At 51.9% G+C, this 23,262-nt stretch overlaps 1 protein-coding gene across 3 annotated transcripts in view; it reads right to left on the reverse strand.

The window, feature by feature from the left end:
* The window catches only part of CPAP (centrosome assembly and centriole elongation protein), a 521,976-nt gene that overhangs the window by 52,242 nt on the left and 446,472 nt on the right, over positions 1–23,262 (reverse strand). The gene's annotated exons all lie outside the window — the stretch shown is intronic.

Raw genomic sequence — 23,262 nt, forward strand, 5'->3', positions numbered from 1 at the left:
CGTTAAAAGTGGCGATGCGGAGTACTTGCTGGGCGCTGACCCGGAGAATCGATGAGGCACTGTTCGCAACGGGACGTTCCCGGCTGGAGGATCCCCCGCCGCCCATGTTTTCTCCTGGAGGTGAAACAATGTTGCAGAGCGGAGGGGCGGTGGCGCGGAGTCCTCCTGGCTACAATGTAACGCGTCAACCCATCGACACGGATACAGTTGCAGGGACACCCTCCATTTTGAACGCTGTGACTCTGCCTACGAACTACCTGTTGAGACCTAGCCTTTCACTTCCCTTGCCAGATGTTACCCTGAAGGCACCTATCGCTGGAGCTTCTGTGGCATGTTACTGCTGCGTTTGGGACCCTGAGGTACGATACGGCTTTATTGTCCCCTTTCCTCGAGAGCGGCCATCTTGTCTCTTTGTCCTGGCTGAAGGTGACTCGCAGCAATGGACGGGCCTGAACTACATCTGCCGGTCCGGACAGGGGTGATGGCAGGCTCGTTGTCGCTTTGGTTGGATCGGCGGACGGAGACCTGGACTGATACACGTTTTGCTATATTGGCTGAGTAGTATTTAATGACCTGTTTTTTGCTACATGTCGCTGTGATTTCGCCCCCTGTTTCCTTCTTCTGCCGGGGGGCAGACTTGTGACGTACTGAAGTGCTGGGGGGTATTGATTCGAGACCACCGGGTTTACGTGGGTCTTTTGATACTGTGCTGTACATGGCGCAGGAGGTATGGGCGGCGCGGGAGTCCGGGAGTTCGGCAGTGGGGTGGGCTCCTCCCCGCTCTCCTTTTCCTGGGAGTAATAGGGTAGTGCACTCTTCCTTTTCTATGGTTCTTTTTCCTTTCTTCTTTTCTTAATTCTACATTTCGGGTTCCTATGGGGCGACAGACACGTAGCTAGGGGGGGGGGTAGGCCATAGCCTCGGCATGCGTGTAGGGTGGGGGGTCTTCTTCGGCACATTTTTTTATTTCTATGGGCCTTCTTTTTCCTTTTTCCGTCCTTTTCTTACGTCTTTTTCTAGGGTCAGTGGGGGGGACTGCTGTTAGGAGGGTAGCCGCTGGGAGGCACACCTCGCTGCGTATCTATATCCTGGTATTATAGTTTCGTGCCCCCATTTTAGATGTGTTCACTGTTAGTTGACTCTCCTGTTGGCTGTTACCCATTTATCATATGATCGTCTGTTCTGTACACTGATCCGTTCTAGTTTCTGTATCTCCTTACATAAAATTTTTTAAAATTAACCTTGCTGTCTCCTGCCACTCGGTGCACGTGGATTTATTGTAACTTAGGTCGTATGCTTTTATGTGCTGCCGTGCCACCGAGTGGACATATACTTTGCTATCAAGCTTCAGAAGTGTCGAGGCCGGCCGGATGGTTGTAGGCCCGTATTTGTCTTGTACACAGTGCTAAATAAAGGTTTAAAAAAAAAAAAAAAAAAAAAAATTTAAGGGCTCATCTCCGTCGCGGTTTCCAGATTGAAAGATAAAGGTGCTGGAGGCCAGGAGACAGTTTGCACCGATGAAACGCAAGTTGAGGGAGCAAAACATGGAGTATGCGATGTTATATCCAGCGAGGATAAGAGTGATGGTCAATGGTAAAGCTAACATTTTCTCTGATCCCAAGTCCCTCCAGAAGGCACTCAAAGATTTAAACATTTTGAGCACAAAAAATAAAGGACCAGTCGAAACGGATCCACTCAATGGAGCAAACAGAATACTCAATGAAAACGATTAAGATTAATATGGTTACACCAGGGGACGTGGCTTGCAGCCGACGAAGATGGCCGCAACCTAGTGCGGCTCCGGAGCCCACCGCCCGATCCCGCACCTCTCCTGCAGTAATCCTGGCCGAAAACCGGCAAAAATCTAAAGGCGGCATCCCCTAAGCACCCGGGGCTCTGGACGGACGAAGAAGGCGCCTGGTGGTGTGCATCTGGCCCGAGGGCTGCCTCGAGGCGGGCGCCGGGCCTGAGTGCAGAGGCGGCGCCGGGGCATCGAGTGGCGGCCTGCCGATCCTGAAGAGCCTGAGGGGGCGTGGCCGAGGACTCGCGGCGTCGGTACTCGAGCGCCGAGCACGGAGCCCCCGGGGCAGCGGTGAGGCGCGGGGCACTGGAGCCGCGCCTCCCCTGTCGCCCTATACACTTTGCACGTCCTGCGGCGGAGACACCGGCATAGCGCGGCGCCGCCTTTGGAGTGGAGGAGGGGCAATGGCGGCGAGATCAGCGGAACGGAAGCATTGGCGCACAGAGTACGTGAAGGCCAGTACGCTGAGAGCTGCCGGCAGCGAGGAAGAGGCGCAGCTCCATTGGTGAAACCCCCGGGGGAGGGGGGTCCTAGGCATCCCCTGAAGCCTCGTGTGGCCTTATGGCGACGCATGAATACCGGAGGACTGGGGCTGAAGGCACCGGCGGAGCGTGGTGGGCAGCATTTAACCCGGTAAGACGCCAGTGCGTGGTTGGGGACCTGCATAGTGTCGTGACTGGAGGGGGACAGCGGCAGGACCCCGGTGCAACGGACGGGCGGCGCGTGGGTGTCTCCACGGCTGGCGGCGGCGCCTGCCGGATCCCCGCCAATTTCCCGGTCCCTCCCCAACCCTCCGGTGGACACAGCCCGAGGGGCGCGGAGTACACTTGTGCCGGCCATCATGGGAGGAAAGGGCCACCGTGGGGGAGCACAGGCCAGGCTTGAGAAGTATGCATTTCAGAAGGACCGGACTGCCCCCCCCCCCCCCGAAAAGACTAAAGAGATCACCCTGGCAGATGTCATGGCCACGCTGACCCAGATGCAGGTCTCCATAGGCACGATCTCTACAGACGTAACGCTGCTGAGAGCTGACGTCGCAAAAATTAACACAAGACTGTCCGAGGTCGAATCAACTACGGCGACCCTCACAAACGAAGCGGCTGAGAGTAAGAAACGGATACAGTCGCTGGAACTGGTACAAAAGCAGCTGTTGGTCAAGCTTGATGACCAGGAAGGCAGGTCCAGGAGGAATAACGTGCGCGTCGTGGGTGTGCCGGAGAGCGAACGGGGGCCGGCACTGGACCTCTTCGTTGAAAAACTTATCACGGAACAGCTGCAGCCACGTGGGCTCTCAAAATGTTTCTCGGTGGAGAGGGCGCACCAGGTGCCTGGAGGGAGGCCGAGACCAGGGGCCCCCATGCGCCCGATCCTGGCCCGTATTTTCAACTTCCGGGACAGGGACGCTATCCTGCGGGCGGCGCGTACCGCCCCCCCGCTGAGGGTGAACAACTGCACGGTTACCCTCTATCCAGACTACACCACGACAGTGATGCGGCAACGCCGAGACTTCCTCGCGGTCAAGGCGGAGCTGCGCGCTCGAGAACTTAAGTACGCAATGCTTTATCCAGCAAAACTACGGGTGGAAGCCGAAGGGCGCACATGGTTCTTCGCCACGCCGACGGAGGCCACGGAGTGGTTGGAGGGATGGCACCCGGCGAGACCTGCGGGCCGAGCGGGACGTACCCCTCGAAGCCATTCTGCCTCCCCCGAGAATCTGGAGGAAACCGGGTCAGGAGAGGGTGACGGCGCGTGGCGGGACTGAGGCTGGGATGGAGCGAACGATCTTCTGACGACGGGGAGGTGTGGAGTGCTAGATGGGTCCTGGCGATCACAGGAGGCTCGGACATTGCAGGGGCGCTGTTGTCTTTGAACTTTGCTGTCTTCTGATAACCGGTTTCTTGTATGGACAAGCACATGGTGCGGGGATCGGACGAGGGACAGTGAGCAGCTCCTCCCCCATACGCAAGTAGCAAGTTATGGGATTTAAGCACTCTGCTAAGTTGGGGTGGCGGGTAGTTTTAAATCCGCTGGGCAGGGAGGCAGGGAGGAGGGTGGGGGGACGGGCGCATCTTGGTAAAGTTGGTTTGTGTTCTGTTCTAGGTTCAGCAACTACTCATTGGCGGACTTTGCAAACTAGGCCTGTCAAAGACCAAAGGAGGGGTGCACGGCAGCGATCACTTTCAACCACCCTACATGACGGGGGAAGCACATAGCGATACCCGGGAGGCCACCGCTAGATCCACTGAGGGACATGCGCAACAACACAGCCCCTTGTTCAGTGTTCTGTCATGGAATGTGAACGGATTGGGCGATAAGATTAAACGAGGGCTGGTCCTACAGTATCTCAAGCGCAGGGGGCCGGCGGTGGCACTCTTGCAGGAAACACATCTAGTAGGCACGACCACGAAAGCAGTGGACAGATGGGGATTCAAAATGGCAATACACTCTGAGTTCACGTCTGGGTCCCGAGGGGTGGGCATTTTAGTTAACAAGCGCTTCCCCCTGATCATGGTTGACTCCCGTAGGGAGGAACAGGGCCGCTTCGCGGCGCTGACCTGCCAATGGGAAGGGAAATTGTATAACTTGGTGACTGTATACATCCCCCCGACACTCCACCAGGATACTTTCCGGGCACTGGGTGAATTCCTGCTGTCGTTACCGCAAGGGGAGCTCATCATGGGCGGGGACTTTAATGCGACTATGGACCTGCTAATGGACAGGTCATCATCCAGTGACCATGGTAGCGCCACCCCCAAACTGCGTGAATTCACGGAGGCACTTGGCCTCATAGACACCTGGAGAACGCACTGTCCGGAGGAGAGGCAATACACATTTCACTCGGGGGCCCACAACACTCTTTCCCACATAGACTACATTTTCACACCACCCACGGGGTTGAGGGGAATGACGGACGTTTCTCACTTACCCAGGGGCATTTCGGACCACTCTCCGGTAGTCATTACATTTGCAACCTTCACCCCACGTAAACGCAGGATATTCCCAATTCACCCGGGTTACCTCAAAGTCCCTAAAATTAGTAAAGCCCTTCAGGTGACGACCAAACAGTATTTCGCTGAAAACAAGGACTGGGCTGTAAGCCCGACGACGTTGTGGGAGGCGTACAAAACAGTCCTTCGCGGACAGGCAATATCGATGGTAACCGACCATAAGAGAACCCAACAGCTAGCGGTGCTTCAGCTTGAGCAGGGGGTGACTGAGGCAGAGACCGACCATGCCACACATACTGATGATGACACTACCCATAGAGTCCATATGGCACAGCAGGAATAGAAGTCCTATCTTTGGGAGGCCGCGCGAGTTAAACAGGTGGCAACACAGCATACGATTTATGAGCTGGGGGACAAGGCAGGTAAACTGCTGGCCTGGCTTGAGAAGGGGGAGCGTGCGGCGCGTTGGGTGGCGCGGATTAGGCTGGATTCGGGAGACTTTACGTCGGAGCCACGGCAAATCGCGGAGGCCCTAGCGGCTCACTACCAAAAGATCTATACACCGGAGGCCTCGTCTACGGTGGCGGATAACGAGGCCTTCCTTCGGGACATCGCAATGCCGCGGTTGGCCCCGTCTGGGGTGGAAGCCCTGGAGGCAGACCTGACGGCTGAAGAGCTCACGCTAGCAATACTCACTCTCCGCGCTGGGAAGGCGATGGGGCCAAATGGAATTCCGGTGGAATTCTATAAGAAGAACACTACTTACGTAGTCCCGCACCTACTGGCCATGTACAAGGACAGTTTGTCGACAGGGATTCTGCCCCGAGACCAGAGAGTGGCTACCATAGTGGCCATTCCGAAGCCTAACAAACCCGCGCACGACTGCGCTTCCTATCGCCCAATCTCTTTGCTAAACGCCGAGGGAAAGATTCTGGCAAAGGTGCTAGCGACAAGGCCACAGCCCTACCTTCCGACCCTGATACACCCGGACCAGTCGGGATTTATGCCTCACCGAAATACCGCCCTGAATATACGGCAGCTCCACAGGATTCTCGCGCGCCGCTCATCGATAGGGGAGGATGTGGCCATCCTCTCACTGGACGCTCGGATGGCGTTCGACCGGGTGGAGTGGCCATTCCTCTTCACCGTTCTTTTCCACATGGGACTTGGTCCCAAGATGTGCGCTTGGATCCAGCTTTTGTATACCGAGCCACTGGCACAGGTGGTAGTCAACGGGCATATCTCAGACCCCTTCCCGTTGGGGCGGGGGACGCGACAGGGCTGCCCTCTTTCCCCGCTCCTTTTTGCTCTGGCTTTGGAGCCGCTTGCGGCCTGGGTGCGGCAGGACCCGGTGATCCGGGGACTAAGATGGACTATGGGGTGGGAGGACCGCATCTCCCTCTATGCGGACGATGTCCTGCTGTACCTAGCCTCGCCGGCGCGCTCGATCACTTGTCTCCTGGACATCTGTGCGTCGTACGGGAGGGTGTCCGGCTATAAGATAAACTGGGAGAAGTCTATCGTATATATGCTCCGAGGCTCCCCGCCTCGGCTCCCGAGGGGATGGGAGGTTCGGGTAGTGGAAGACGGGTTCAAATACTTAGGAATTGGAGGAGGAGCCTAGCGCGCAACCAAGATGGCCGCGTAGGCTTACGGCTCTCGAGGGCCTCCGCAACCTCCAACGTCTATCCTGACTAAATCCTGATAAATTTGACGGGCTTTTGCTGATGTATTCGCGCTGAGGTGCCACCCGTTTTCCAAATTCAGATCGGACGCCGGGAACCCGAATGGTTGCCCTCCGAAGTTTGCGGCCTGCTATTGCCTAGGTCCCGATCTCGAGTTGGTGAGGTGCCCGGGTACTTCAGCGAACTACAGCGGCATGCTGGGCTTTACTTGCCACGTACCCCGCACTTTCACTTTCGTTTTCAAGTCTGTGTTTTGAGATCGGCTGAGGGACCTTGGTGTTTCAGAGGTGCGCGGACGGAGGAGTGTCTGGCCTGATTTTCGGACCATACACGGACTTCCTGTCTGCGATTGCAGTGTTCGATTGACTTAGCCAACTGGTCCCTGTCCCTGGCGCTGGCGGGTGCCAGCCTTGGTGGCCTCCGGACGATGGCGGCGAGACTAGACAGAGACAAGTCGAAACCCAAGTCAACCCGGAGGGGATCCTATACTCAGGCCAACAACATGGATCGTTATGCGCAGCTAAAGGGATCTCCCAGTGGCTTGCATAAATCGCCTGAGAGGTCTAAAGAGGTCTCGGGCCCATCGTCAGAATTGACCCTGCAGGACGTCATGGGCGCCATTGAGGAGATGAAGGCTGCTGTAGGTCAGCGGTTTGATACCCTGGCTCATAAATTGGACGCGGTCCTGATCGATGTGAATTTGGTCAGGGCAGACCTGTCCAAAACCAACGAGCGGGTCGACTCCTTGACTCAAGCGGCGTCGAGCCTAACTGTGGATGTGGCCGCCCTGCAGACGGAGGTCCGTAGGTTGCGGCTTGCCAGTGACCAGACGGATCGTCGACTTGAGGACTCTGAAAGCAGGGCTAGACGGAACAATGTTCGTATCATCGGAGTGCCGGAAAGATCGGAGGAATCTGCTGCTGATCTTTTTGTGGAGGTTCTGGTAATCAATCGTCTCGCACCCAAGGGGTTGAGCAAGTTCTTTGCGGTGGAGCGGGCCCACAGGATTCCGGGTGGTGCGCCCAAAGTGGGTGATCCCCCCGCGGCCTATAATCGCCCGACTTTTTAACTTTCGGGATAGAGATGCTATCCTTCAGGCGTCGAGGGTGGCCGGGCCGCTGAAGTTTGAGAACTCCAATGTCAGCTTTTATCCGGACTTCACGCAAGCGGTCCAGAAACAACGGCTGGGATTTTTGGGTGTCAAACGGCGCTTGAGGGACATGGAGCTGAAATATGCGATGTTATTCCCGGCGAGGTTGCGGGTTGAGTTCCAGGGTCGTTCCCACTTTTTTGACCGGCCGGAGGCAGTTGGAGACTGGTTGGATGCCCTGCCGCGGGGACAGGATCGAGACAGTCGGACGGCGGAGAGCGGACGGGATGTGGTGGAGCAGGACTAGAACTTGGTTCCTGGCGATGGACTGGACTAGACTGGCGATGTTTTGTACCTTGGCTCAATTGCACTCTAATTTGGCACACCGTGCCCTTCAAATGCTTGGGGGTTGTGGGGAGCTTATTGGGGTCTTCTCCTCCTTTTGGGGTTCTTTTTGTGGTATATGTTAGGGCGACAGGCACACTGCAAGTTGGGGGGGCTGTTCGGGCTCAAGCAGGGGTGCAGGGAGGGGGGAGTTGCGGTTCTGGGACTGTGGGGGAGGGGGGTTGTTGGGGATTGTTGTTTTTTTGTTTTGCAAGGCAATGTGAAGTTTTCTGCTGACTTCTCCGGGTTGTGCTCTCCGGGATGTGGGTATCATGTGCGGGAGTGGGATGGGAGGTAGGGGATTGAGGATCCTTTCGTGGAATGTGAATGGACTGGGGGACAGGATCAAGCGCGGGGTGGTGTTGCAGTTCTTGAAGCGGATTTCGCCCGACATTGTTTTCCTGCAGGAGACACATTTGATTGGGAACTCCTTCCAGGCCCTAAATAGGAGGGGCTATCGCCTTGCCGCTCACTCTGGTTTCACTTCTGGCTCTAGGGGAGTGGGCATTCTGGTTAGGGCCTCTCTCCCGTTGGAAGTGGACGAGGTGCTTCACGATGATAGGGGGCGATATGTGGCACTGGTGGGGAGATGGGAGGGCCGGACTATTTCGCTCGTGGCTGTGTATGTGCCCCCGGGGTTACAGACTGCTATATTTGCTGATTTGGGGCGTTTGGTCCTGGGACTCCCTGGGGGGGTTCTGGTGTTGGGTGGTGACTTTAATGCCGTTGTCTCCGGGTTGGAGGACCGTCACCCCCCCAGGGATCTCCCTAGGGCTCAGGCCTGGTTGGGGTTTTTTTTGGACACTTTGGGACTTGTAGATTGCTGGAGATTGATGCACCCGGGACAGGCGCAATATACCTTTCACTCGGGGGCCCATGGGAGTCTCTCGAGACTGGACTACATGCTTATGCCGGCGATCCAAGCTGGGATGATTGGGGAGGTGCGTCATTTAGCCCGAGGTATTTCTGACCATTCCCCTATATGGTTGCAGCTGAGGGTTGTCCCTGGGGCAGAGGGGAGAGTGGCACCCATTAGCCCCTGGTATCTTTGTAACCCTGAGATCCGCGCGGAGCTGGTCAAGTCCACTGATCACTACTTCACTGATAATGTGGGGTCGGTGTCGTCGGCCGTCTCCCTATGGGAGGCTTATAAAGTGGTGGTCAGGGGGCAGGCCTTGTCCCTTATCTCCCATACTAAGAGGTGCGAGAGAGCAGAGGTGGTTCGCCTGGAAGCTGAAATAGCTGAAATGGAGGAGGACTTGGAGCGTGGAGTTACTGATGGGAAATTGCATGTTCTCAGCCTCAAACAATCAGATTATAGAGCGCTAGTCACGGAAGCTGCTAAAGGGATGAGTAGAGAGCAGCAAGGGCGACTGTATGATGTGGGGGATAAGGCCGGAAAGCGGATTGCTTGGTTGGATAAGAAAGAGAGAGCTAGCAGGGTGGTGCCCGTCGTGGAGAGGAGGGATGAAGTGCGTGTGACTGACCCGGTTGAGATCGTTGACTGCTTCGCGGCTCATTTCCGCGGGGTATACTCTCCGGTTTCTGTGCGTTCGGAGGAGGATTCTCATCGGTTGCTTAGAGACATTGCATTGCCAACCCTATCGGAGGCTGATGCAGTTTTGATGGAGGCGAAGTTGTCGTCAGATGAGATCGCTTTGGCCACTCGCTCGATTGCATCGGGTAAAGCGGTGGGTCCTAATGGTCTTCCCATCGAACTATATAAGTTGCGTCCCGATAAGATAGCGCCGTATCTTCGAGACATGTTTTTGGCGGCACGTGCGGCGGGCTTCCTCCCCCCTGACCAACGCCTCGCCACCATAGTTGTGATACACAAAGAGGGGAAGCCGCGAGATCGCTGCGCCTCCTATAGGCCCATTTCGCTGTTGAACGCTGAACCCAAAATTCTGGCTAAGGTGTTGGCTAACCGACTGGTTCGGGTCGTGGGCGACTTGATTCATCAGGATCAGTCCGGTTTTATACCCCATCGGAATACCGCTCTAAATCTGAGGCGGTTGCACGGCGTGCTTGCTAGAGCGGAATTTATACGTGAGCCGGCCATCTTGGCATCTTTAGATGCTACTATGGCGTTCGACACTTTGGAGTGGCCATATATTTGGGCCGTGTTGGCGAAATTTGGGTTCGGCCCTGAGTTTATTGGTTGGGTAAAATTACTATATGCTGACCCACTGGCTCAGGTGGTGGTGAATGGTAGGGTGTCGGCTCCCTTCGCACTGGGGAGAGGTACGCGGCAGGGATGTCCGTTATCACCCCTTCTCTTTGCACTTTCTTTGGAGCCTCTCGCCGCCTGGTTGCGTTGGGAGCCGTAGTTGCGAGGCATTAGATGGACGCCGGAGTTCGAAGACCGTGTCTCCCTTTACGCGGATGACATCCTTCTGTATCTCACTTCTCCCCGACAGTCGCTAATTGTATTGGTGGACGTACTGAATTCCTTTGGCCGCAATTCCGGCCTGGTCATCAACTGGGCCAAGTCGAGCGTCTACGTCCTCTCGGGGTATGCCCCCCTCCTGCCGCGGGATTGCCCTGTTCAGATTGCTACCCTGGGGTTCAAATATTTGGGAATCTTTATCTCACTGGACCCCGCGGTCCGCTATGAACGAAACCTTCTCCCTCCCCTCCAGCGATTGAAGGCCGACGTCGCGAGATGGCGACGACTTCCGCTTTCGCCGCTCGGACGGGCGGCATTGTTTAAAATGATGTCGCTGCCTCGCTTTTTGTACGCTTTGCAAAATACTCTTGATGTCGTGCCGGCCTGTTATTTCCGGGAGGTGGAGGGTCTTCAGCGCCAACTGTTTTGGCACGGGCGGCCGCGGATTGCTCTCGCCAAGTTGACGCTCCCTTGGTACGATGGGGGGGTCGCCCTCCCCGATATTAAACGATACTATTGGGCGTCTCAGTTGGCGGCGGTGAACCACGGGATATATGGTCCTGCCTTAAACCCGGCCTTCGAGATGGATAAATTCCTGCTCCCGGGTGGGGACTATAATAGGGCACTGTACTCGGTGACCCCGGACACGCGGTTGACGGGACCCACGAGGGTGGCGGTACGTGTGTGGCACGCGGCGAATGCTGCGATGGGGTGGAGGGATCGCTTGACTCGGGCGACGCCGTTGTATGCCTCTGGGCGGTTGGGCTGTTTGTGGAGATCGAAAGGCTTTGAGAAATGGGATATGATTGGTATATGTAAGGTGGGTGATCTGTGGGCGAAGGGATCTTTCAAAACGTTTGAAATGCTCAAAATTGAATATAAATTAAACGATAGAGAGTACTTCCGGTATGCTCAAGTCTACCATGCGCTGTGTTCGGTTTTTCCGGACGCTGCTGCTATCCCTGAGTATTCCCCACTGGAGGATAGAGTGTTGGATGGCTATGTGCCCGACAGCACTATTTTCCTGATTTATAAGAAACTCATTAATGATCGTGCGGACTTGCTGCTCCGTCTGAGGGAGGCATGGACGGGCGATGGCTTGGAACTTGATGATGAGGACTGGGTATCGGCGGTGGCCTCCCCGAAAGAGGTGGCGATCCCGGCCCGCTTACGGTTTGTACAGCTGAAGATCTTCATAGAGTGTATGTCACGGGGCCCGGTTTGCTGCGTATGGGTTATTCGATGGATGGACTGTGTAAGCGTGGATGTGGCCTGCCGGGCACCTTGCTTCATATCTTGTGGGAATGTTCGGAGGTTGTGCGATTTTGGAACGGTGTCCACAACGTTCAGGAGGAGGTCACGCGCGTTGCCCTGTTGCCAGAGGCTAGGAGGTGTTTGTTGAATGTTTGGGAACCGAATGATTGTACTGCGGCACAGACGCAGTGGGTGACCTTGGGGTACATGGTGGCTAAGCGTAACATTGCACAGTTATGGGGCTCCCCGAGGCCGCCCACGATCGAGGTATGGAAGGAGAATATGGACTGGTGTATGTTTAGGGAAAAGACGGTGTATGTGGCGAGAGGCAAGCCAGGGAAATGGACTAGGGTATGGGGTCCATGGAATTTATATCGAGGACGTATCTGCACCCCGCCTCTGCCATTAGAGGTCGATATTGCTTTGACCCCCTAGCCACGCATTCTGCGGGAGGGTGTGAGGTGTGTTCCACGGTTTGTTTTCCCATTGCCCCCCTCTACCGCTTCCGGACAAGAACTGCTTTGGACTCTGTATGTTATTCCCCGTCCTGGGAAGAGCACGCTGCTATTTCGGACTCTCATTGCATTGAGTGTGTTTTATATTTAATAAAAAATGAAACTGTTGTTTTCAATTGCTCCTGGCCTATGGCCACGGCCTGTTATATGTGCTTACGAACTGCCGGGCGCTTTGCCTCTGGTTCATTTGAATGTGTGGCGTTACACTGCGGGCCTTCGGGCTCTATAGCGGCCGGCCCTGGTGGTTGTAGGCCCTTGTCTGTATTTTATTGTGTGCTAACGGTTTCTAATAAAAACATTTTTTTTTAAAAAAAAACTTAGGAATTTATGTGACCACTGATAGGGAAAGATTTGTTGCCGAAAATCTGGCGAAGCCCCTGCATAGGTTTCGCAGCGACGTCAAACACTGGCGTTCTTTACCCCTGACACTGCTGGGGAGGGCCGCCCTCTTCAAAATGATGGCTCTCCCTAGATTTTTATACATACTTCAGAATACTCCCTTCCCGGTCGCGCCAACGTATTTCGCCGCCATCAACGCGGAGGTCACTAGCCTATTGTGGGAAGATAAGGCGCCGCGGATAGCGCTCCATAAGCTCACCAGAGGGTGGTACGACGGAGGTATCGCCCTCCCTGACATAAGACTGTATTATTGGGCATCTCAACTCATGGTAATAAATCAGTGGCTTCATGTGCCTGGGGATGACCCGGCGTATCGTATGGATCGGCAGCTGCTGGGGGTCGGGGGGGGTCATGGGAGCGCTCTACAACTACAAGAGGGGCCGCTGCCCCTCGGGACCCACGGCGCATACCCTCCAGCTATGGTTTGCGGCGCAGCGGGCCCTGGGCTGGGCCGGAAAGGTAACCCAGGCCACACCTCTGTGGGAGGCGAAACAGTTGGGGGTGCTACGCACCACTAAGGGGTTCCATCAGTGGGATCTAATTGGCATCTCCAGGGTCGGTGACCTTTGGAAGAAGGGGGAGTTGGTCACATTTGCCCATTTACAAGCAGATTACGACCTGGCCGACACCGAACGTTTCAGGTACATACAAATCCGTCACGCACTCCAAGCGGCGGTCCCGCCTGGAACCCGGCTTCCGGAGTCGTCGCCATTGGAAGACCGACTCCTCACGGAACATCTGACGCAAAGAGCGACGTCCCTAACATACCGAAAGATGTTAAACAATCGGCCAGACCCATTTGCGGCCCTTAAGAGTAGATGGGAGACAGAGCTGGGGGACTTTGATGAAGCGGAATGGCAGGCGGCGCTTTCCTCCCCTAAGGAGGTGGGCATATCGTCCAAACTGCGGCTGGTCCAACTAAAAATTTTGCACCGCACTTACTACACCCGTACACTCTTATTTAAAGTTAAACGAGCTGACTCCCCCCTATGTCTCAGGCAGTGTGGTATGGAGGGAACCCTTTTTCAGACTCTCTGGGAATGCCCTGCAATAACTCTGTACTGGAAGGGAATACTGCGCATACTCTCCCAGGTGACCAAAGTTCCAACGCTCCCGGAGCCGCGGAGGTGTCTCCTCAACATCTGGGAACCGACAGACCTCAATAGAGTGGCACGACTCTGGGTGACACTGGGACTGATGTTAGCGAAACGCAATATAGCCCAGGGATGGGGATCTAGGCAAACACCGACCCTCGCTCAATGGTCCCGGGATATGGACTCCATAATGATTGTCGAAAAAGCTGTATACATACATAGAGGTTGCCCCAGAAAATGGACCCAGGTGTGGGGTGGGTGGAATGCCTATAGAGGAAATATATGTGAACCCCCGCGCGATACTTCAGACTCTGAATTAAGTGACCACAACTAGACGACCTATCGCTTGCTTGCAGAATGAGGTGGACACCTTCATGTGATACCGAAGGGGTACCAGTGTTTTTTGAGAATGCCCTGAAAGCTTCGTTGCACTCTCGATGGGTTGTTATACTGCTGGACTCAATGCCAATGCATGTTGCCTTATGTTTGAAAAAACTCAATAAAAATATTTACAAAAAAAATATATGGTTACACCAGTCCTCATCCCCTGACCTCGAACATATGTCTTGGGACATAAATAGGACTGGGGTCAGGGGATTTCAGTCCTGATCGCAAGTGAATCGAATATTTTGAATAGTTCTGAAAGACTTGCTCCATGTAAATAGTCATCTGCAATACATGTCAGCTTTAATTTCCTTGGATCTTCTTGAACAGGCCCTGGAGCCTTCTCGTGTGAGGTACACTACTTAAATAGACTACTTCATCTGAGGCTCCGGGGAGGCTTCATCCCTTCCCGTGGGTCTCACACAGCAGTCAGGTGGTGGAGCTGTTCTGGCGCATGTTGGCGTACTTGCCGGTAATATCCCCCCCTACGCGTTACACACTACATGGCAAATTAACCAAAAAAAAATTCTCTCTCTTGTAATATGGTTATTGTTTTAGCAAATGTAATGATTAGTGTTATGGGTTGGGTGGGAAGCAGACTGCCTATCCCCAGTTGGGTAAGGCATGGCGTGGGAGGTTTCTTGTTTTGCACCTAGCCACCAACAGTAATATGCTAACTAAAAAGAGGCTTCTTGGTCCATATCAGGCTGCTGGGTTCTCCTCGTACGCCAGAGGTGTGATCACCTGGGTCAATCCGAAATCTTGGATTTCATTAAAGGGTCTAAGGGTTGATCCCAATGTCAGTAATGCTATTTCTAGGTGCCACGCGAATGGCTTAGATCTACAAGTGGTCAATCTATACGGGGCCTAATTATGATGACCCCCAGTTTTATAACTCATTATTAGCGCTTATGAGTGCTAACTCTTCACTGCCACAGTTATGGGAGGGGGGGGGGGATTTTAACTGCGTTCTCAACCCTCCGTTGGACCGCTCGAGGGGCCCTCCACGGCACCCCTTGGAGGCTGCTAGGGCCATATGTGACACATCGTCTGAACCTGATGTCTGGAGAGTCAGATCTCCGGAGGAGGATGGAGGGTGCACACACTATTCAGCCCGCATGATATACACACCAGAATAGACTATTTTTTGATCTCGGGCCTTGATGTCCAATGTACGAGAGTGTACTGTCTTGCCTCACACATTCTCTGATCATTCTCCAGTTCTGCTGGAAGTGGAAGTACCACCATGCAAGGTGGACCCATTCACGTGGAGATTCCCCCCGTATTCCCTACTAGACATGGCGTTCAGGGCGGAACTGGCCACGGCCATTGCGGAATTCTTTGATACTAAAATAGGCTCGGTCAAGCCCTTTGCCACTGTTTGGGAGACGCTCAAGGTATTTATTAGGGGGGTAGTAATCAATAAACACACTGGAGTTCTGAGGTCTATTCGGCACTGGACAGGCTGGAGAGAGAGGTTATAGGTGGGAATGATCCCCAGGTAACCGCGGTTTTGAAACAAACACTGGAGGAATACCACGAAGAAGTAGACCGCGAAATCAAACATATGGGGAAATACGCAATTGAGAGAACTTACGGGAAAGGTGATAGACCGGGCTCGGTACTTGCAGCTTTGTCCCGTCCACAAGTGAATCTGGCGCGGTGGCAGAGTTGCTGGGAGAGAACAGAAACTTACTGAGAGACCCAACTGACATTGCAAATAGATTCAGCAGATACTATGAGGACTTGTATAGTTCTAGAGTGACTCCAGATGAAAAGGCTATATTAGACTACTTAGAGCACATAAGGTTGCCCTGGCTCACAAACAGGCACAGATAATACCTAATGAGGCCGCTTGACTCTGCTGAGATCCAAATGACGCTGAACTCTATGCATGAGGGGAGCGCCCCGGGTCATGACGGACTCACAGTGTCCTTCTGTAAGGAACTTTTGATCCCTTATCTAAGTACTTTGTTTAAAGAGATAGGTGAGACGAGCATAATTCCCCCTCAATGAGGGAGGCATTAATTATAACATTGCTGAAACCTGGCAAGTCCCCGCAAGAGTGCTGGTCCTACATACCGTTGTTGCTCATTAATGTGGACACCAAAACATTCACAAAAATATTGGCTAACAGGCTGGCCCCTCTCCTCCCTATCTTGATTAACCCTGAACAGGCGGGTTGGCCGCACTCTATCATACAATCTAAGGACTGTTTTTGGAGCCAGTCAGCATGTCAAACCGGATATTAAAGCTGCTGTGGTGTTTTTAGGCACAGAAAAAGCTTTCGATCCGTGGAATGGACATTTATGATAGCTGTACCGCGGCGATTGGGGGTGGGAGAGATATTCCTGAAGCTGGTTTAAGTTCTTTACAATGAGCCTCTAGGTAGAGTTCGGGTGGGAGATGTCGTTACCTCTCCCATTCGGATATCTAGAGGCACGAGACAAGGTTGCCCCCTGTCCCCGCTACTGTATGCGGTAGTTGCGGAGCCATTAGCATGCGCCCTCAGAGAATACCGTGGGCATAGGGGGATTCGTTTCCCTAACCACAATCTTATAATATCTGCATATGCAGATGACATGCTATTGTACGTCTGGGAGCCAGGTTCAAACCTAAAGGTGATGAAATTCATAAGTGTTTCAGGACTGAAAATAAATGGGAATAAATCTATCATATTTCCACTAACTCCGGCCATGACCCCGATAACTGCAATAGTTGGCTGACCCAGTGCGATATTTAGGGGTGCAGGTACACTCGGATGCGGAACTAGTCATCAGGGAAAATTGTGGCAAGGCGATCGCCAAGCTAGAAGAAGACATTGACAGATGGATCCGCCTTCCACGGTCTCTGGTGGGTCCCATATCCCTAATGAAGATGGTTATTTTGCCCAGATTCTTATTCCTTTTTGTAAATTTCCCGATGGTAGTTCCTAAACACATCTTCAAAACACTACGCATATTGATGGTTAAATTGGTATGGACTAGCAAGAGTCCGCGCGTTAAAATGGAGACTCTTACACTGCCTTACTCAATGGGAGGATTGGGGGCTCCGGATTTAGAACTATACTATAGAGCGGCACAAAGCTCACACGCTCATAGTTGGATCTGTGGGCCCCATAAGCTACCTCATTAGCAAATAAAAAAAGATAGTGGTTGAACCAGACCCTCTCCCGCGACAACTGTCCCATACTCCTAATAGACGATGCGGAGTACTAGACTCCATAAACCCGACTGTACACGCATGACATGAGTTATTAAAAAAGCAGGCAGGCACCCAGTTGTATTCCCCACTCATGCCAGTGGAATGGTGTAATTGGCTCCCAATGAGTTCTGAGGGCGGGGTGGCCCGGTCCTTGAAGGCTCTTGAAATCTGCACTATGGGTGGCTTATTTAAAGAGGGTAGGGTTTGTACATGAGAGGAGGTTGTAGCAGGAAAAAAAGATCTTACTCCACTTGCACAATATCACTATTTCAGGGTCAGGCATACGTTGCATGCGCTGCTCAGAGAAGACTACCAGGAACCTCCGGTGCTCCCTGCTTTCTTACTTCTTCTGCGTTCTGATCTCCCTAGTGAGCTGATCTCAAACATATATGACATGTCAATGGATTTTAGGCGTACACATTACATCAAGGCTAGAATCGAATAGCAAATGGATCTTGATATGATGCTCTGTGATGTTGTGAGGTGACACAAAAGGTTTCGTTAAATGGGAGACACAGACTGATACACTTTAAGTATTTAAACAGGGTGTACTACACTCCGGAGAGGTTACTTAGATATGGCCTTAAAGACACAGATTGCTGCGAACGTTGTGGAGAAAGTGGAGCAGGCTTCCTGCGTGGGCATGTCCGCTGGTGGCTGGATTTTGGAGACAAATCTTTCTAGCGCTAAACAAAATTACAGAGTTCTCTCTCTCCCCTGATCCGCTTCTAGGTTTAGTGGGGTACACTAAGCCTCTTAAAAAAGATGTCAGGAAACTAATGTCACTGGGCCTACTACTAGCGAAGCACAGAATTACAATGTGCTGGTCACGAAGGCCGGTTTCTACCAGGGCACAGTGGGAGAACGACATGCTTTACTACAATACACAATTCGAATTATACAGCAAACTGCTGCCCCCCCCAAATCCGCCCAAAAGGTTTCTGGAGACTGTATACACAATGCCTAGCGGCGAAAGCCATGGAGGGAACGGGAGAGGATCAGTAGAATTGTTAGAACAAAAATCCCGAAGCCCACACAGTACAGAATGTCTCAATATAAAGTAAAGGGCAGGAATACAAATGTTGTTGGTATTAAGCCTTACGCTGCAAAGTTGACGCCATAGAACAGGAGTCTCCAACCGGTCGATCGCGAGTTACCGGTAGCTCGCCGACCTACTGGGAGTAGCTCGCGCTGGTATCTAATTATTGAGACGTGATTTAAGCTTTTCATTTTGTATCTCTTCATTCTCTTTGACAGCTATCCGCCCTTGCCCGCCCTCACACGAACCAGCTGTTCTGATTGGCTGAAGGGAGTTTAGCTGGGGCAGGGCGGGCTGGAGAACGTGACGTTTTCCTCTTAGTCAGGCGCCACCTGTCTTTGTCAGGTTGGCACCGCGCTTCGCATTTCTTTTCCATTTGGGCCTCCTGGAGCAGCTGCTGCTGTGAGGTCATGGGAAAGAGGTGGGTGACACCAGGGCTCACGCACAAATTGACAAGACCCAATTATTGTTATCGGCACACCCTAATCGGTGGTTTTCACCCAGAAGCCACCAGAAGGACAAATGTTCATGAAGTGAAAGGGCTGAGTGCCTTTAGAATCCACTCTAATCTCAGGATTGATGCAATGCCAAAAATAACGTTGATAGTATTTATAACAAGATCAACGATAATTAGGTTCCTATATTTTATTTATCCTTTCTAGTATGGATGTGAACTACGAACAAGACACAACCATTACGTGTTTCGCCACAAGGCATGCTGGCCAAGGCTTTTCAAGGCCGATTATAAACAAGAAAATAAGAAAAACAAGGGAAAAGAAAAGGAAACAAGCATTGGCATAGCCAATAGGTCTTGCTTTTGGGACCTTATAAGTATTTAGTTATGCAGCACAGTATCCTTGGTGCAACAACAACTGTTGCATGGCTAAACACTTATAAGGTCCCAAAGGCGAGACCTATTGGCTATGCCAATGCTTGTTATGAGTGAGTGAGCGGGAAGGGGTGGAGAGGGCCATGCGGCAGCGCACAGCAGAAGCGGGCCTGAGAAGGCTGGATAAGTTGGGTCATGTTGTTCCCGGTAGGCTGTAGTGAGCATGGCTCTAGATGCAAGATTGGTTTTCGGGGAAAGATTTTTTTTGTTGCAATTTTATATATAGTGAATTTGAGCCAATGGTGTAATAGTGCTTTATATGAGCACCAGTTGCATTACAGATGGACCCGTGAATGTTTTTTTGGCACGGGGAGATTAAGTGATATGCCCAGAGTCACAGGATGTTTGAGCCTCGCCCCAGACTGAACCTGGTTCCCCAGATTCAATGTCGGCGGCTCTAGCCCTTAAGTCACATGGGTGAAGGAAGTATGAGCTGATTGCCCCGTGTGCAGAGCTGCTATGTGTGTATTTAGGGAGGGAGGTGTTTGCAGTTAGTCCGCCAGTGTGTGGTGTGGCTACCAGTAGGTGCAGTTTGTAAGGACTATGAAATACTGTCCACTGGGGCACCAGCACACTATTAAGGTTTTGTGTTAAGTCTGTTGTATTACATTTTACATGGCAATCCAGGACGGTACGTTTGGATGCAAGAATAATTTAGGCAGCTCTAAAGACTTAAGTAATATTTGATGTTTAGAGTTCATATTTCAGAGAGGGAAAAGAACAGTACCAGCTTTTGCATATTTTCCCAATTCTCCCTTGTGCCAGGGCATAAAAATACAGACCACGTGGCAATCCTTGTGAGAACTGCTTTGAGATGATTAAACACAAGAAGGTACACAAAATACAAAGTAGTGTGTGATGGGCAATAAGACTGGATGAGGAAAAACCTGGGCTGGGCAGACAGCAGGTTTGTTAAGTATGCATGAAAATAGGGTCATGGGGAGACTTTTTTAAAGTAAGTGAAGAGATAGTTGATTAAGAGACATGGTGACTAAGTGAGGCGCGTTGAATTCAAAGTTTATTTTTTATGCTCCAGCATCTTTATCTCTTGCATGTTTTATATAGAAGCCAGGTTTTCAGGGTCCAGAGGTTGAGACACTGAACTGGAATTTGCTGGCCCCCGCCCAGAATAGGGAAGCCTTTCTATAGGGCAGAATTTTGTAGGAATACTTTAGTAGGATGGGATGGGAGAACTTTTTGCACATGTCTGGAATTAGGAATTATATCGTGGTAGTAGGGAAGCCTAAGAAGGAGAATTGAGGTTTCAGACACAGAAGACATGGATGTTAGGATTATGGCTTATCGCAAGGGTACATGTGTGTCTCCTAAGGAATGAAGGATTGAATGTGGAAAATAAGTGAGGATTAGGAAGGTTGTGAAATGGAACAGAGAGGAGAAAGAGAGAATAAGGGCTGGTGTGAGGAACAGCGCTTTAGGTTAAGAATGTTTACAGAACAGGCAGGTAAATTGCAGTGTAGGGAAAGATGGTGAATTTGGAAGACATGCTTTGGAATAGACGGAAGAATGGATAAAATACATAACTGGAAATAATGAGGATTGAAAAGATGGAGAGAACTGTAAACAGGATTGAGAAGAGAGGAATGGTGGGAAAGAGAGTTGGAATCAGGGAACTGGCAAAGAGAATTTGAAAGATGATTGGTGGGCAGAGGTGATTGGGAAAATGCAGGAAACACAGGGTTAGATATGGATGCTGTGAAAGAGTTTGGCGAGGACAAGAAGATTGACGGTAAAGAGTGGATTGGTGAGAAAAAAGATTTGGTGGAAAAGAAGTTCGGCCAGAAGAGAAGGAAGGAAAAAGGAGGGGTTGCCATGTTCTTGCCTGAACAGGCGCACTGACTGAAGGTAGGGTGTGGCAGGATAATGAGCTGGAAAGCTCATGGGAACCAGTAGTTCTTAAACGATTTGGGGGAAATAACAGGTGGGAGAAATAGAAATGGAGGGGCGTTGCTGAGGCAGAGATTAGGAGATTCATTATTACTTAGGGTTCCTTAGGTTAAGTTGTTTCAGAATGGTGGCAATACTCCCGGATAGACAGACAAACTTGGGGTATTCCAGGATGGGAGACGATGTGGAGCTATTTTCAAATGCACTAGCAGATATGAAAGTTTTGGAGGAAAATGTGAAATGGGAAGAAATAGGAGGAATGGTAGAACCTGGAGAGACAGGTGCCTGAGGACTGTCTGACAGGCAGGTAATTTAAGTAGGAAGACTGCAAGAAATGTCAGGGGTGGAAGCCAATAGGCACAGGTGGATGGGATGTTAGGGGAGGGGTGGAGTATTATGATAATATATGCATTAATTGGGTTTCATATTAGTCTGTAGGTGATACCACCTGGCATATAATAGTGTAAACAAAGACCTGTCATATTAAGGTGCTGATTTTCCTAGTACAGGTCTGATTGCATGTTGGGCGGAGTGGCATTCTCAGGTGGGAGGGTGGTAAGGAGCCAAAGGGATTGTGGCAATGGGTGGCTGGTGTTTTCAGATTCTAGAGTACCGGGTGCAAGAATACTGGGTCCAAATTTACCAAGTACAGAAGCGAAACTGGTAAAATCACATGTATTACCACACCAGGCCTGCTGACAGGAGCACAGCTCAGCTCCCACTTGACTCCCTCCAAACCCACCACAAGAGGGAAAGCTTGAAATGTCCCTCCCATTTGTGCTCACATCCTGCCCCAGCCCTGACCCCCTACAGCCCCCCTCCCATTTACCAGGTACCAGCCGGTGGTAAACAGGAGCCGAAAAGTCCCTGAAATAAACGTGCAGAAAAGGACCCAGTAATTCTGGGTCTGTACAGTCATTCTCCCTAAGGTGGACAAAAACTCGTAGCAGTGCATTCAGCTGGACAGTGGGCGCTCATTAACGCCGTGACCCTCAGTACACTCGAATGACTGGATGTGGTTGCAAAAGAGGTACCGTGCACAGCAGAAAGCCTGCATGCAGTTCCTGAGCTAGCTTGCCGCCTCTGAAGTCTTAACGAGCAACAAGTTTTCTCACGCTGATTTACGCGAGGCCATGTAATACCTGGCCTAATCAATGAGTAATCCGGAGGTAAGAGATGAAAAGCCATTTGTAAACTGATAGGGTGAGTCAGTGTAAAAGTTCTGCGGTTGTTTGCACGTTCCTTTCAGCTGCGAGCACATGCACAGTGCGGCTCATATGACTAATAACGTTAGAGAGATTGTGTTCCCCGGCCGGCGGGGGAAGTAAGTACAAGCCAGCTGTTGTGCCTTGAACGTGGTGTGCTTGCGGCTCAGGCGCGGCCCGAGCCTTCGCTAGAGCAGGACTGGTAAACAACGCACACGCATGGCAACAAGCAGGGGCAGCCATAGCCACATACCGGGCGTTCTCCTGTACAAACCGCGCTTTGTGTTTTGTAAGCCAGGCGTTTCACGCATGTCAGTGCGCGGCTGACTGAATGTGGATGACGTTGCAACTGGAGAGGCCTAGAGAAAAGCAGGCTTCAAAGCTTTTCCAACAAGCATTGGCCATGCAGCCGTAAAACTAACGGCTGCGCGGCCGCGAAAGTGATCGCAATCGCGGCCGTGAAAGTGACACGGCCGCGAAAGTGAAAGGAAAAATGAAGCTGACGAGGAGGGAGTGGGAGAAGGGAGGGGGTAAGGGAGTGGATTCACACGCTGTAAGGCTTAATGAGCCATTACAGAAAGCCAGATGGCAGCTGTGCACGTCGCGTGTGCTTGTGCGCGTAACAGCAAGAAGGAGGCCGGCAAAAGTCTGTGGGTAGCACTTTGAAAACCCAGTTACAAAATGTCACGCCAGAGCAATGCATGCGCTGGCTCAGGCGAGACCTAAAAAGGGGGAAGGGCATGACGGGAGGCGGGAGGCCAGTGAAGGATAGGTGATTCAGGGACTAAAGATCAGGTTCCCAAAAGTACAATATAACCATCGTGTAAGTTGAGATCAAAAGTGTACCAGCACTGTGTGTAGTAACAGGCAGTAATGCACACAAAAGAAGGAAACTAATAGCCAAATGAAAAGGAAAGAAGGGTAAAACAAGAAGGAAGAAAATCAACATTAGTTACATATGGGACACTAAATAAGCTGACCAAGAAAATGTAAACAATGTGGGTAATTATAAGCATTGATCACATAAAAAGTATAATTAAGGTATCAAACCTAAAGGAATCAAGACAAACCACAACA

Source organism: Triturus cristatus, chromosome 8, assembly GCF_964204655.1.
Source record: "Triturus cristatus chromosome 8, aTriCri1.1, whole genome shotgun sequence".
NCBI classification, from domain to species: domain Eukaryota; kingdom Metazoa; phylum Chordata; class Amphibia; order Caudata; family Salamandridae; genus Triturus; species Triturus cristatus.